The sequence below is a fragment of the Vicugna pacos genome, chromosome 6 (assembly GCF_048564905.1).
Source record: "Vicugna pacos chromosome 6, VicPac4, whole genome shotgun sequence".
Lineage (NCBI taxonomy): Eukaryota > Metazoa > Chordata > Mammalia > Artiodactyla > Camelidae > Vicugna > Vicugna pacos.
The window spans coordinates 50,422,156-50,435,997 of NC_132992.1; the positions used below are offsets into that span (position 1 = coordinate 50,422,156).

At 36.6% G+C, this 13,842-nt stretch overlaps 1 protein-coding gene across 2 annotated transcripts in view; it reads right to left on the bottom strand.

Annotated features, from left to right (window-relative positions):
- Positions 1-13,842, bottom strand: part of MDGA2 (MAM domain containing glycosylphosphatidylinositol anchor 2) — a 417,841-nt gene that overhangs the window by 261,585 nt on the left and 142,414 nt on the right. For both annotated transcript variants that reach the window (XM_031679006.2, XM_072962999.1), the window contains exon 4: positions 259-455. The gene's annotated coding sequence lies outside the window, so the exon portion shown is untranslated. The remainder of the gene's footprint in view (positions 1-258; positions 456-13,842) is intronic.

Sequence of the window (13,842 nt, forward strand, 5' to 3'; positions counted from 1 at the left end):
GACAAAAAAAATATGTTAGGATACATTAATTTAAATTATTTTTCAAGAGTTAACATTATAAATTTAACTACCCCATGAAAAATAAACAAACTGTTTTTCATTACTTGAGTTCTCTGATCTTTCAGCCAAGCATGTATTGGTTTTTAAAAGGCCAGATTTGGAGAAACTATATTTTCAAATACATACAGTATTGCGTGCTGCCTGAATTAGGAAAGTATCCAGCACAGTAGGGTGGAAATACTATACCTCAGTTCCTACCTGGGTGAAGAAGGGCTCATAAATCTCAACTCCTTTATCAGATCCTTGCAGTAACACCTCCTGGCCACGTCTCCAGCTGTACCGAACAGGTGGATTGGAATTGGCAACACACCGGAGGAACACTGTTCTCTCATAGTAAAATTGTTCTTTAGCTTCACCTATACTTTGATGAACAGTTACTACTGGGTCATCCAAATCTAGAAGAAAAAATAAAAACAATGTCATGAGCTACATGGCTTTTAAAGTACTGTACATACAAAATCTAACCAAAGATGAATTTTCCCAATAGATTATATATTGCTTATCACTAGGCTCATTTTTTCACTGAGTTAATTGAACTCATTTGCAGAGAAATTTCCAATGATAGAAGGTAAAGACAAATAATAGTTATTTCTTAAGATCTCTATTTGCTGAAACAGTCCAAACGACTATATATATTTCCAACACTTTGTCAACAGCCACATAAAACAGCTCCATGAGAAAAATTAGAAAATTTAAGATGTTACCCAAAACTATGAAGCATAGTCACAGAGAAAAAAAATATCAAGCAGTTCAACTGACTCTTAACCTTAATATACTTCTTTTCTCAATTATTTATAACACATATTAAAAACAAGCAAAAAATTTATGTCTATGAACTGTTATAATCTTTATAGTAAGAGAATATTATCTTATAATGGGTTAAATTTTTCCTTCATCTCAGATTTTATATCCCAGATCATGTTGCTAATGTAAAATGTATTAACAGAAGGTATTATTAAAAGGTATTAATATTTTTATTAGTGAATACTGGAACTAAAATTTTGCTTCCTAAAAAAGACATATATACCAAGGGTTTAACAAACATTTTCTGGAAAGAAACAACTCATAAATATGCTGGGCTTTGTGGTTCACACAGTCTTTATCCTAACTAGTCAACTCTACCATTGTAGTGTGAAAGACAGGTAAATGAATGAAAGATGAATGTTGCTGAGTTCCAATAAGATTTTATTTACAAATACAGGTGCCTCAGCTAGATTTGGCTCATGGGCCATAGTCTGCCATAGATTGCCAATTCTTGATATATCATATCCCAGGGTTTTTTTTAAGATAAAAATAAATTAAGAAGTGTGTTTGCTTTAAAAAAAAAACTGTAGTGTATATTGAAAACTTTCTAAGAGAGTAAATCTTAAAAGTTCGTATTACAAGGAAAAATGTGTAGCTTTGTATGGTGACAAATGATAGAGTTACCGTGGTGATCATTCTGCAGTGTATACAAATATTGAACTGCTATGTTGAATACCTGAAACTAATATAATATTCTATGTCAGTTACACCTCAATTTAAAAAAACAAATACAAACAAAATTTTTAAAAGGACATGTTCAAATAATAAAAAGGCAACAAAAGTAGTGAAATAACAGCTTCCCTAAGGAATCAAAGTAAAGAAGAGAACACCAGATTTCTTCAGTTTTTAAAAAAATCTTTTTTTCAAACGTGAATTACTTGACAGCCCTACTTAGATTTCCAGTTTTGCAACATTCAGGGGTTTTTTCCCCAACATCAGAATATTTTCACAGCTACCTCAAAGGCCTCTAATTTTAGCAGTGAAAACTTACAGAACAACTGTTGCCTTTTCGGTAAAGTTTCAGTAACTTTCAGTTTAAATTTACCCTATTAACTGTGCAGGGATATATGTCAGGTTTGTTGGAGAAGTTAGGGATACCAGCATTATTATCATGAAATGTTCAAAGGCCTTTAAAATCCATCGAATAGTCTCTTATTTGATGATTAGGCTTTTACATACAAATCCAATCCTACAGAAAATGGATTAGCTGGATTGAGTCTTGGTGACTTGAAAAAAAGGTACTCTGAGTCAGTTGTAAACAACTTATTTTTTTCTTGTTCAAAACATAGTTTCTTTTAGTCATGGTCTCCTTTTTAGAAAATATGAGCTGTGTTCTATTGTAAAAACAAAATTCCGAAGTGAGAAAGTTTAGAAACAAAACAGAATTGGATGGGAAACAGTGTAACAATGGTGACTCTCTTTGAGTTCCAAATAGTTGATAGTATTGCACTTTTCAACATCCATCTATTGATGTATCCCTAGCACTTTTCACGTTAGGTGATGGTGTTGATAGGTGCAGTCAGGAATAGACGAAACCCAAATAATCACTTAAACATGCTCTTCCTTGACCCAGATGAGGTTCAGGTCACTGGCCTCTGAGGCTCTTAATCCTGTGACAATGGTTTACTGAACATTGTATTGGCAGAATTATCTGTTAGATTCACTCACGTTTAGGAATTTCTATTTCATAAAGCTTCCATATGATTTACTTTTTACATTTAAAAACAAGCAAGGCATAAATGGTTACCTTTCTATACAGTATAAAACATTTCTGTTATTTTTATTACTCTTTTAAAAGATTAAAAACACATTTAAAAGTGAAACAAAGAAACAAAAAACCAAACATGCCAAAAACAAGATGTCTTTTAGATAAGTCAAATAATGGCATACTTTCAGTGAAATTACATGCTTGTGTGTGTGTGTGTGTGTGTGTGTGTGTAGACATACATATATACATACATAATATATAGTTTAAATGATATATAAACATATACCACTTAAAAGATATGTTTAAAATATACACTATCTATTACTGAATACATACTGAATATGTCTTTACTTTATGTCAGGGTTCTTAGAAAAGAGACTAAGACAGAGGAATGTGTGCATGAAGTGTATTCAACACTTTTTGGGGAGTGAAGGAAATAGGATTGTGAAGGGGAGTCCATCTACAGCACATTTGCAGCAAAGATCTCCTCAGTAGCTCCAGACACGTTTTGGAGCCCTTACATCCCCTCAGAACTGTACTGTCTTAACGCAAGGAAACAAGGAAGCTAAACCCTTATACTCCAACCCTCTTCGGCAGACATCAACCAGTTCTTACAAACGTGCTGCTCCCCACCAGGGAAAGCAACCTTGGGAGGGGCAGCTTTGTTTGGTTTAGGGCAATTTCTAGAGAAGGATTTAGCTGAGAGGCATCAGTTCCTCCAACTCTCAACAGCTGGAAGAATGAGTGCTTCAGTCCCAAGAGAGGGATCTGTGGGTGCACTATGCATCCACCCACATCCACCTGCTAGGTATGAAAACTTGCTCTATCTAGGAAGAGCTATTTCAGGATTCCAGTTAGTCATCTTTCCTGGGAAATCTTTCAGAAGAAACTGTGGCAGGATGATAGTCATCATCTCTTCTACTGTTACCATTCTAGATTGCTCTCATCCTGGGCTAGGACATCTTTTGGTGTAAGTCACTTATCTAGTGAGGTTATCAGACCTTTGTCACTGAGGATTTTGAGCCCCTTGGTAACCATGCTCTTCTCAAGCTATTACTGATACAGTTGTCTGTTTACCACCAAAACTGAACAGAATAGCAAGAAATGCCTCAGCGCATCAACTGAGTATCAAATATATTCTAACTGCCTCATTGCGCAACAACAGTCCTACCTCGAAGCTGACCATATGGGCCCACCAGGATGGTGACTCCTCTCATCTGTTGTTTCCTGACACAGGAAGCCTGAAGTAACATAAAGCAGCCAAGGCTTGGAGATTAAGGGGACTCCTGCTGTGTCACTTAATAAAGGCTTTTTCCCTTTCTGAGAACTAAGACTTCTAAACTGGCAGAGCCCAGAGCTGTGGGAAGGGAAGCATGGATTCCCCAACTGGGTCACTGAACATGGTGGTAGTAAGCAGGGTCTCTGCTTGATTCTTGAACCAATGTATTTAAAAAAAAAAAAGTGCATCATATCATACAATAATGGTCATTGATTTAGGATGTATACTGCATCTTGGAAGATGGCAGCCCCTCCCTACTGGATGTCGTCTCTCCAAAACTCAGCTGCCCCCTCCAAAGGCCATTCTATCACTTTAGTAAATTAATTTTTTTAGGTGGTATAAAAAATGATATAACTAGAGAATCCCATATCAATGTTCTCACTGCCGCATCTTCACTGCTGTAAAATGTGCTTTTGGTCCCATGAGTGGTTAGGTAGGATCCTGTATTAAAATAAAACATTCTAAAAGCCTTTGAATATGCTACCGCTGGCTGAGGTCAGCAGAAAAAAAATCTATCCCCAGAATACATGTCAGATTCAATCAAAACAACACACTGTCACTTTCAGGGTTAAAAAAAGAAGTCTAATATAATCAACTTGCTACTAAGAGACGGGTTGGCATTCTTGAAGGATAATGGTGTACCAAGAGGCCAGTGTTGGTGTCTGTTGCTGCTAAGTTAGATATTCAGTAGTGGCAGCAGACAGGACAGCCTTTATGAATGATACCCCACGTTTCAAGCTTATGCATGGCCACCATCCCTACCATTATTGCTGTTCTTTTCGCGAGGCTGTTGTAGCAGCTATGGGTGGCCAATGACAGAAGCTGGCTGATATCAGCTATCTGCCTTACTCTGTCTACTTCATTGTTTTGTGCTTGTTCTGTGGTAGATACTTTTTGATGCTCATTAACATGCAATACAAATATTATCACACTTCCTGTCCCTCCCATAGGTCCATCCAAATACTTAAACAAATCTCCCCTTACCACACAAAGTGGTTGATCAGGTAAACCCCCCACCCCCCAAATCAAAGTTGGGTTCATTAGGAAGATTTCTCCTTACTCCCCTCTATCAAAGACATCATCGCAGAGTGGGATTCTAGGGAGGTGGTAGTCCAGTTTGGGGCTTTTTCACGTGGACTGAGCTGACTCGTCATCAAAGAAGCTTAGCCTTTTTCCTCTACCATCAGCTCATAAGAAACCCTCCACGGGGCTAGGTATGAGCTCCGAGAAAAGCACTAGTCAAACATTGACAGATGCACTTGCTTGTGTGGCTTACTTCAGCCCTCTGGCCCTGGCCATGCCTCATTTTAGATGTACCACCTCCATCTTATGATGGATGACTGACAGGGCTGCCCTATTTTATGCCTGAGTATTGGCAGATATTACAAAACTCAATGCATGACTGACACTTCAGGCCTCATAGTCTGAAAATTACCTCAGGTTCAGCGATTGGGCAAGGAGTCCTGACTTTTTATTCTATGACCACATTCAGCCTCCCGATTATCCATCTGGTTCCTCTAATTGTGTAGATGAGGCAATACCCTTGTTGCCTGTCCACTTATTTTGCCCCAAGGGATATTGAGCTCTAGTAACTATCCCCACGGCTCTTTGTGAGTCTGGAGCACTGGATGCGTTTGAACTGGCTGCTTACTGGGATGACTGTAACAACTAAGCCCTGCCACTTAGCCTCTATTACTCTGAGATCCCAGCACCTCGTTGCCGTCAGGGAGACCAGTTCTATAAGAGCATCTCCTGCTATGCACATTTGCCTACAGAGAACAGTCACCTCTGAGTCTCAGTGATGCCCATATCACTGTCATCAGCACATTCCTGCTGCTTTAATAAATGTGGTGTCCTCCAAGCCTTTACACAGATTATACCCAGTTGATGACTTTTTAAGGCTCTAACTGGTAAAAATTCGCGTTCGCATGCTTATATACCTGGGTCTTATGACCCCTTTTCCAATGGTCTACACAGCAGCTGTGGCACTTACACTTCCTTTTGTGGGGACCCCTGCTTTCCCTAGGCTTCCAAGAGCCATCTTAGCAGCAGCAACTATCTCCTGCTATCCTTGCCAGGGTCTGAACCTGAGTATCATGGGAGAATGCTTTCATATCAGTAAACTCTTATTCTTTATCCCTATTTGATCTGATTCTCCACCCCCAATTTTGTTCAATCTTATTCTCAATCTCACTTGATCCAGTAGCCAGAATCTTACTCCATACACACTCTCCTGACTCTTACCAATATATATTGGTTAGGTCTGTAGCTCATTTGAAGCATTGGCTCTTTGCTCCCTTAGAGACACACTTCCACGGTCAAGTTAAGTCATCTATTTACCCTATGTATTGATTTGCTGAGAAAGAATGGAGGTGAGAATATATCCAAAGAGAGGTATGACCACAAAAGGAAGAAAATTCTGCAACATCTTTATGCAAGATGGAAGTGAAAGCCTCTTTTCAGAAGAGATGGTCCACTTCTGTAGCCCAGGAGGTTTAGGGAGATCTAGGTTTTCAAAGATTTTGAGATCATAAACCCAGATATACTCCACCCCTCAAGTCAGGTTTCCACTTATTCCCAACTGGGGTTCAGATCCAGGCTTTGCTGGTTTGCTGGGGCTGAGGATTTAAGCTTCTCTGGAACTCTACTATACTTTTAAATAAGTTCTAAGCCTTTTTATCAGCTTCTATAACCTCTGGCTAAAGAAGATAAGAGTTTCTTTATACTCTGCTAAAGAGGCTTTCTTATCCTCACACATCACCTTCAACTCATGATTAATCACACTCAGTCTTTTATTCTTTTTCTCCACCGCATTAATAGAACTCAGCAGAAACTGATCCATTGTCCTTATAATTATTACTTTCTAATGAATTCCTCAAAAGCCTGACATACTGAATTCAGAGAGTATAACCTTTCATTGACACCTATCCTTTTCTTACAGTCTGTGAAGGTTTTAACAATTTCAGCACTATAGTAGTCAAGGGCTATCAGGGGTCCACCTACCACTAGCAATGGGCTGATGGGTGATCCATCTATAATGCTGTATCTTAGACACTATTTCCTCAGACCATCTAGAATTATATCTTGAAAATACAAATCTTTGCTGAAGACATGCATTCAGGAGATTTACTGGGTGGGGAGTGCTTTCAGAATTCAATTTTGTGAGAGTGTGCAAAAAAAAAAAAAAGGTAGGATTAGGTATTGGGAGGAGTTAAATGCATCACTATACTGTGATGCATCACTACAAAGTCTCCGGTAGATCCAGAAGGAGCTCCAGATTTGAGAAGGTCTTTCAGAGCTGTCCTACAAGACACAAAACTCAGTCACTAGACTAGGGCTGGTGATGAGGAGGCTTGACCTTGAATTAGGCGGCTCTTTCCAGCTGAGGACAACTTCATGAGAGGGATTTACTTGAGAGTCAACATCCTCTAACATTCCCAGGACATAGACAGAATACCTTGTATACTGTTTTATCTGAAGACGTTGGGGTTCATTTCTAATTTTCTTCAATCTTTATTTATAGTTCAGGGACCATAAGGTCACTTTCTACATTTACCCAATAGTCAATTTTCATACTAAATGGGCTATTTTATATTATTATTGATATTTTATCTGAATTTATTTTTTCTCTTTAAAATAAATTTCTTTTAATTTTGTAGGCTAAATATGTAAAATTCAAATACCTAGAGATAATATCCATTAGTAAATGCAAACTGTTCTTTGAGATAATTTTTATAATTTAATGAAGGCCAAACTTCTTCACATTTATAAAATAATGTAAATCATTGAATATATTATTTGGCACATGAATATTTGTTTTAAACATATTTAAATAAAAACTAACATAGTTTTCTATAAAGTATACCCCTATGCTCATAAGATCTATAACTTAGTCATGTTTACATTCCTTGAATCTGACATAAGAGACATAAGTACTTGATAATGATCTAATAAATTAATGTAAATTAAGATTAATCTGTTGTAACTAATATGTTCAAAGTCAACTTTCAGCAAGAATATCCATATGTATAATAATGATAAACCTAAGAAAAATTCATTTTTTACCATAAATGCAATAGCTACTGACCTCTTTCTAACTGAAATAATTTTCTGGAAATTTTTTTGGCTGATTAAATATGCCATAAAATGATAAATTAAAGTCATTTTAAGAAAAAAATTATATATGATGATGTAAGTTATTTTTCTTAACCCTAGAAACTTACATGAACTGAATTGCATAACTGATTAGGGCTGAGGAAAAGGTAGGAGGGAAGGAAAGACCTGGTTGGGCAGTTGGGTAGACAGTGTATTAATTGAAATATGAAATGTAGAATGAGACCTAATCCTGGCCAGGGGAGGGGATGGTGGAGGATGTAAAAGGGAAAGGAGTTATTTCTTTTTGGATCATGTTCAATGTCCAGCACCTACTTCTCTCCTAATCACAATGTATATAAGCTGGCACCTGAATGAGAAGTGTGGGCTACAGATATGGATTCAGGAGACACTGGTATTCTGTGTGAGGGAATGAAACCATGCAGGAGGTATGCAGAATGAAAAGAGGAAAGGCCCAAGGGAGAGCCCTGGTCTGCATCAAGTGGAGGCAAAAAGAAGGAAAATATCTGAAAAAGACAGGAAAAGTGATGAGAGAGGTACAGACAAAACAAATCAGTGGGAGACAAAATAAATTTTTAAAGTAAGTCCATACCCACGGAGGGGTTGGAAAGCAGAATAAATGGTGAAAAGAAATCAAGGTAAGAATAGAGCTGGAAAGTGACTTTCAATGTGGCAAGAAAAATGCTACTGGTGAGCTTTATCGGACCTGTGCTAGTGGAGTAATGTGACAGGCAGTCATTTTCCTGTGCTTTAAGAAGTGAAAGACAGATAAAAACATAGAACAATTAATGGATATAATCCCTCCAAGAAACTTGGCTCTGACAAGAAAGTGTTAGAGGAATAATTAGAGGACAACATGTGATCAAATTTTTCACTGTTTCATTTTCCTCTAAGCTGAGAGCTAAATATTTAAATCCAAATAGGGAAGTACAGGAGTTTATAAGTAAAAAATAAAGCAATAAGAGCTCTAGGAAAATGGCTGATGTTTAAACTAGCTGTTTTAATAAATAATTACCATTTTAATTATATAATTATGGTATGAATTTTTACAACTCAGCATTATTTAAAATTTTTTTATCAGTAGCATGTCCCTGTTTTTAGGTGATTTTCGTCTGAGCTTCCAGTCTTTTAGTCTAGAAAAGTTGGAATTACTTCTGATACCTTTTTACCAAGGCATAGATATTTCACCTTAAAAAAATCCAAAATGAGTTCTTATACATTAGATATCCCCATTTGAGATAAATCATGGAAGCATTTGTTTAGTCTCCTCTCCACTTAAAGTGAGATACGATAGTGATATAAAGAGTTAACTCATCTCCCAGCATGCTCTGGCACAATTAATCTCTGTGCTTATGGTTAATCAGTTATTAACTGCAACTGAAGTCATGGGTGTAGTTACAAGTTAAAGAATCAATTAATCTCAAAAATAATCACAGCAGAAGCATGTTTCCACAGGGGTTTCTTCCACCATTTGGTCCAATTTTTCTGTCTTTAATCTTTGAATTAAACCAAATGAATCTGAAAACCCAGATGGCAAAGAAACACTAAATACTGTATTGGATGTCATCTTTCCCTCTGGGAAGTTCCAGAGATCTTAAAAATCTTATGCAAAAGAAATCCAAATGTGTTTTCTTAAGGAAAATAACCACCCAGTACACTTGGAGGTATTAAAGCTAGTCAAGTATATTACTTTTTCGTTTTATAGGTAAGAATGTGTTACTGTTATAACTACAGGATGGAAGTACATAACAATAGATAATGCTGACTAACTAACCTGAATAATACAGCTGCCTTGAAGTTATACAAGAGAAACTAATTAAATCATTGTTAGATGTATCAATAATGAAGAACAAGGTACTTTATTGTAAACAAAGATTCTATGTCAATGATTTGTAGCATTTTCTGCAGATACCAACAGGAAACCACTGTTTTTTGGATAAATCAATGAGAAATTTTGTGCAAGGCTGAATATAAGAAATATTTCATATCTTTTTCTGCACAGTGATTTTTGAATGATGACTAATTTTATCTGATAACCCATATTCGAAAACAGATAAAATGAGTACTTACAGCCAAATTCTTAACATGGTACATTTATAAGAGTGAAGCTATCTATAAGATTTAGACCCATTCTTGTTTGAAATTGTATTCTTACTCATCTATTCACACCAGTTTAGAATACATTGTACCTTCTATAATTAAAAACAAACAAACAAACATGTTACGTATGTTTTAAACTTGAAAGTTTTTGCACAGCAAAGGAAATCATCAAGACACAAAGACAGCCACTAAATGGGAGAAAATATTTACAAATGATAGGCCCGATAAGGGTTTAATATTCCAAATATAGAAACAGCTCACATAACTCAATATCAAAAAACAAACAACACAATAAAAAATGGGCAGAAGACCTAAACAGACATTTTTCCAGAGAAGATATACAGATGGTCAAAGGTACATAGAAAGATGCTCAACAACGTTAATTGTAAGGGAAACACAAGTCAAAACCACAATGAGATACCACTCACCCCTGAATGGCTATCATCAGAAACACCACAAAATAATGCTGGCAAAAATATGGAGAAAAGGGGCCCTTTATATACTATTGGTGGGAATGTAAATTGCTGTTGCAGCCACTGTGGAAAACAATATGGAGATTCCTCAAAAAGTTAAAAAAAGAACTACTATATGATCTAGTAATTCCACTCCTGGGTATCCAAAGGAAAGGAAACACTAATTTGAAAAGACACGTGCACCCCTCTGCAACATTACTTACAATAGCTATTTTAAGGAAGCAACCTCAGTGTCCACCAACAGCTGGATGTAGTGAAGTATGATTATCTTTTTTTGTGTAGCTTTGATTGGTAATGAATGGTAAAGTATGCCTCATTTTCTCCTCAATTGGACATGAAGTCTTTATTCCAACAAGAACTGAATTTTGAATATCATGTAATTTAGAGATCTAGTTTTATTTCCTTTCTGATGGAGGTTACAGTAAAACCAGCACCATTTAATATTTTATTTTCTCACAATGAATTGAACACCAATTTATACATACATTAAATTCGCATATGTATTAGGATCCATTTTTGGCATCTTCTCTGTTGTATGACTTTGTCTGTTCCTGTGCAAAACCATATCAGCATGGTCAGTAGATTTTTATCTTCTGAATTCTATTAGGAAAACTTTACTCTGCCCTAGCCCCTTGCTGCTGTTTCATTTCACTTTCTAGGTCATTCACAGGCTTCTGTCTTCCAGTCAATGTCTACATTATTTTATTTTACTAAAATTAAAATTTCATATAAATGCAAATTCTAGAAATGACTTGAGATTTCATTACATTCATTTGTTAATCTAGAATATTTTGTTTTATGTTAGATGTATCCATTCAAAAAGATGGTATGAATTTTCATTAATTCAGAACACATATTATATTCTTAGATATAAAGTAATGCCTTCTCCTTAGGTTCTATATCATTTTTGAAAATTTTTCCTAAATACTTCATAATTTTTTGAATTTTTGAATATTTTAATATTGCCAGAGAGAAGTAATTTTGTTTAAATGGCTATATAGTGATGCAAATATTACTATAAACACAATGAAATTGTAAAATAATGCACAAACTTTTTAGAAGAAATTATACTGAGTTCATTACCTACAAATAACATTTTGAAGTTGATTTCATATGTCATCCAATCAATAGACAGTTTTTTTTTTAACTGTATGATCTAATACAGTTTGATGTTATTCTTTGCAGTGACCAGTGCAAAAAGAGAGGATCTACAAATGACTAATACATAAGTCCTGACAGTCAAAAGGGCTGAGATGGGGCTAAAACTGGGAAAGAAGAGGACATAATTTTGAGGATCAATGTCTCAGAAATGTGACTTCTTATGATTCTCAGATTTGGGATCCACAAAGATTGTTTTTCAAATAGGTAAATGGCTGGCTCTTCAAGTACGAGGACTAACATTCAAACTCCATCCCTATACTTTGGGTATCACCCACTTCCCATCAAAAAAGATGAAAGTGATAGATACTCTCTTCCAGCCTCCTTTGTAGCCAGAGTGTGGGGACGTGACACAGGCTCATCCAGCTGAATGCATCCACCATGAACTCTGAATTAGGAGCTACTGATTCAGTGGAAGGATCCATTCCAGTGGCATGTGGTGGAGATGGGAGCAACAAGATTCAGTTCCCTGGGAAGCAGGGAGAGCTGTGCTAGTGAGAGCAGCCAGTGTTTGATATGAGCCACAGCAGAGCATGTTGAGAAATTCAGTGTACTGTGCCTGTAGAAGGGGCAGCCCTGACCTCACTGACTTGTGAAGGGATTGGGGTGTGCTCCCTCATGTTGTTTAGCTTCATTTGTCCCTTCAGAAATTCATTCTGAAGCCTGAAAGCAACTCCACAAAATTTAATTTTCTTTATTTATTCCTTCAGTTAGTTTAAATCTGCTAGAGTTGAAGTCTCCTGCTTGTATGCAATGGTTTATTGCTGTTCTTGCCTCCTTTGCTCCTTTTGGCCTCTGCTGTCTGTCTCTGGTGAGAAGCATGCTCACTGACACTGATTTCCTTTTTCTCCCTTTGCTTACTCACTCTTTGACTGCTCCCTCTTACTCTCACGGCCGTAGGGGCTAGCCCCTTCAAGAATGAGATGATGACTAAAGAAGGAGAGGTAAGGAACAACGGAGCCCCATTCTGTGTAGATAAAAAAGTCTGCAGATCTTAGGGCAGAACTCTTGAAATCCATCTCACTTGGCTGGAAGAAAGAAAAGAAGCATCATCCTCTTAATCCACCTGAGAGTCACTCTCAACAAAGACTTTCTTGTCTTCCATCCCCAGGTCCCAAACTCAATTGCTGATGAAACTGAAGTGGGGGTTCTCCTACGCTGCTATGCAAGGTCTAGAAGCTCACTTTGCCTGAGGTATTTGGCAACTTCTAAATTGATCTCAATCTTCCAGTCTCTGCCAAAACTGATACACAAAGAGACTACTGCAGTGCAAAGCAGCATTCTGTTACTCTTGCAACTTTGAGTCCTGACACATAGAGCTTTTTGGCCTTCTAATAAGCCTTTTTTTCTAAACCTAATCCCTTATTTATTGATAGGTGGGATAAAGACACACATTTCTGTTCTACTTTCTACCTGATTTCATATCTAAGAAGAGCATTGGTGGCTAAATATCAAGCTAGTTCCATTTTTGTAGGTCAATATACACCTTCTGGTCTAAGTTTTGATTTCTTCAGTTTTCTAAGTAGCCCTGTTTACTACTTTCATTTTCAATCATCTTTAGAAACTTTTAAAAAAGATTTAATAGCTAACACATATACAGTACCTATTTCACCAGTCCAAAAATATATATTTAATTTCCCATTTTTTTCTATTATCTCAAAAGAAATGTGACATGCCTTTTCTTTCTTTTAACAATATTGGTTCTCTTATCCATAATACATGCACTAGCATCATTCTGCTATGGGGCAAGGTAGCTTTAGCAGCATATTGTACAAGAAGGGGTCTTTAGAACAGAATAAACACATCTCAAAATGTTACACAACTGAGAAGAACCTTGGGTCTAGACTACAAAGCCTGAAGGAATAAACCTGGAAAGAAATAATCATTAAAATTTTTTTAAAAAGCAAAAGCAAAAATATGAATCAACTCAACAGAAACCTCACCGAAGGTAAAGAGAATATTTCACACACTACTTCAGTGCTGCTTGATGGTACAAAGAAAATAACTGTCTTTGTACCTCCTACTGATTACCAAATGCTCCTCATTCTAATTATTAATTTAAAACCTAATCAACAGGGTCTCCACATAGGCAGACAAGACAATCTGTGTCGGCTAGAATATATCAGGCAATCTAGCCAAGTATCCAG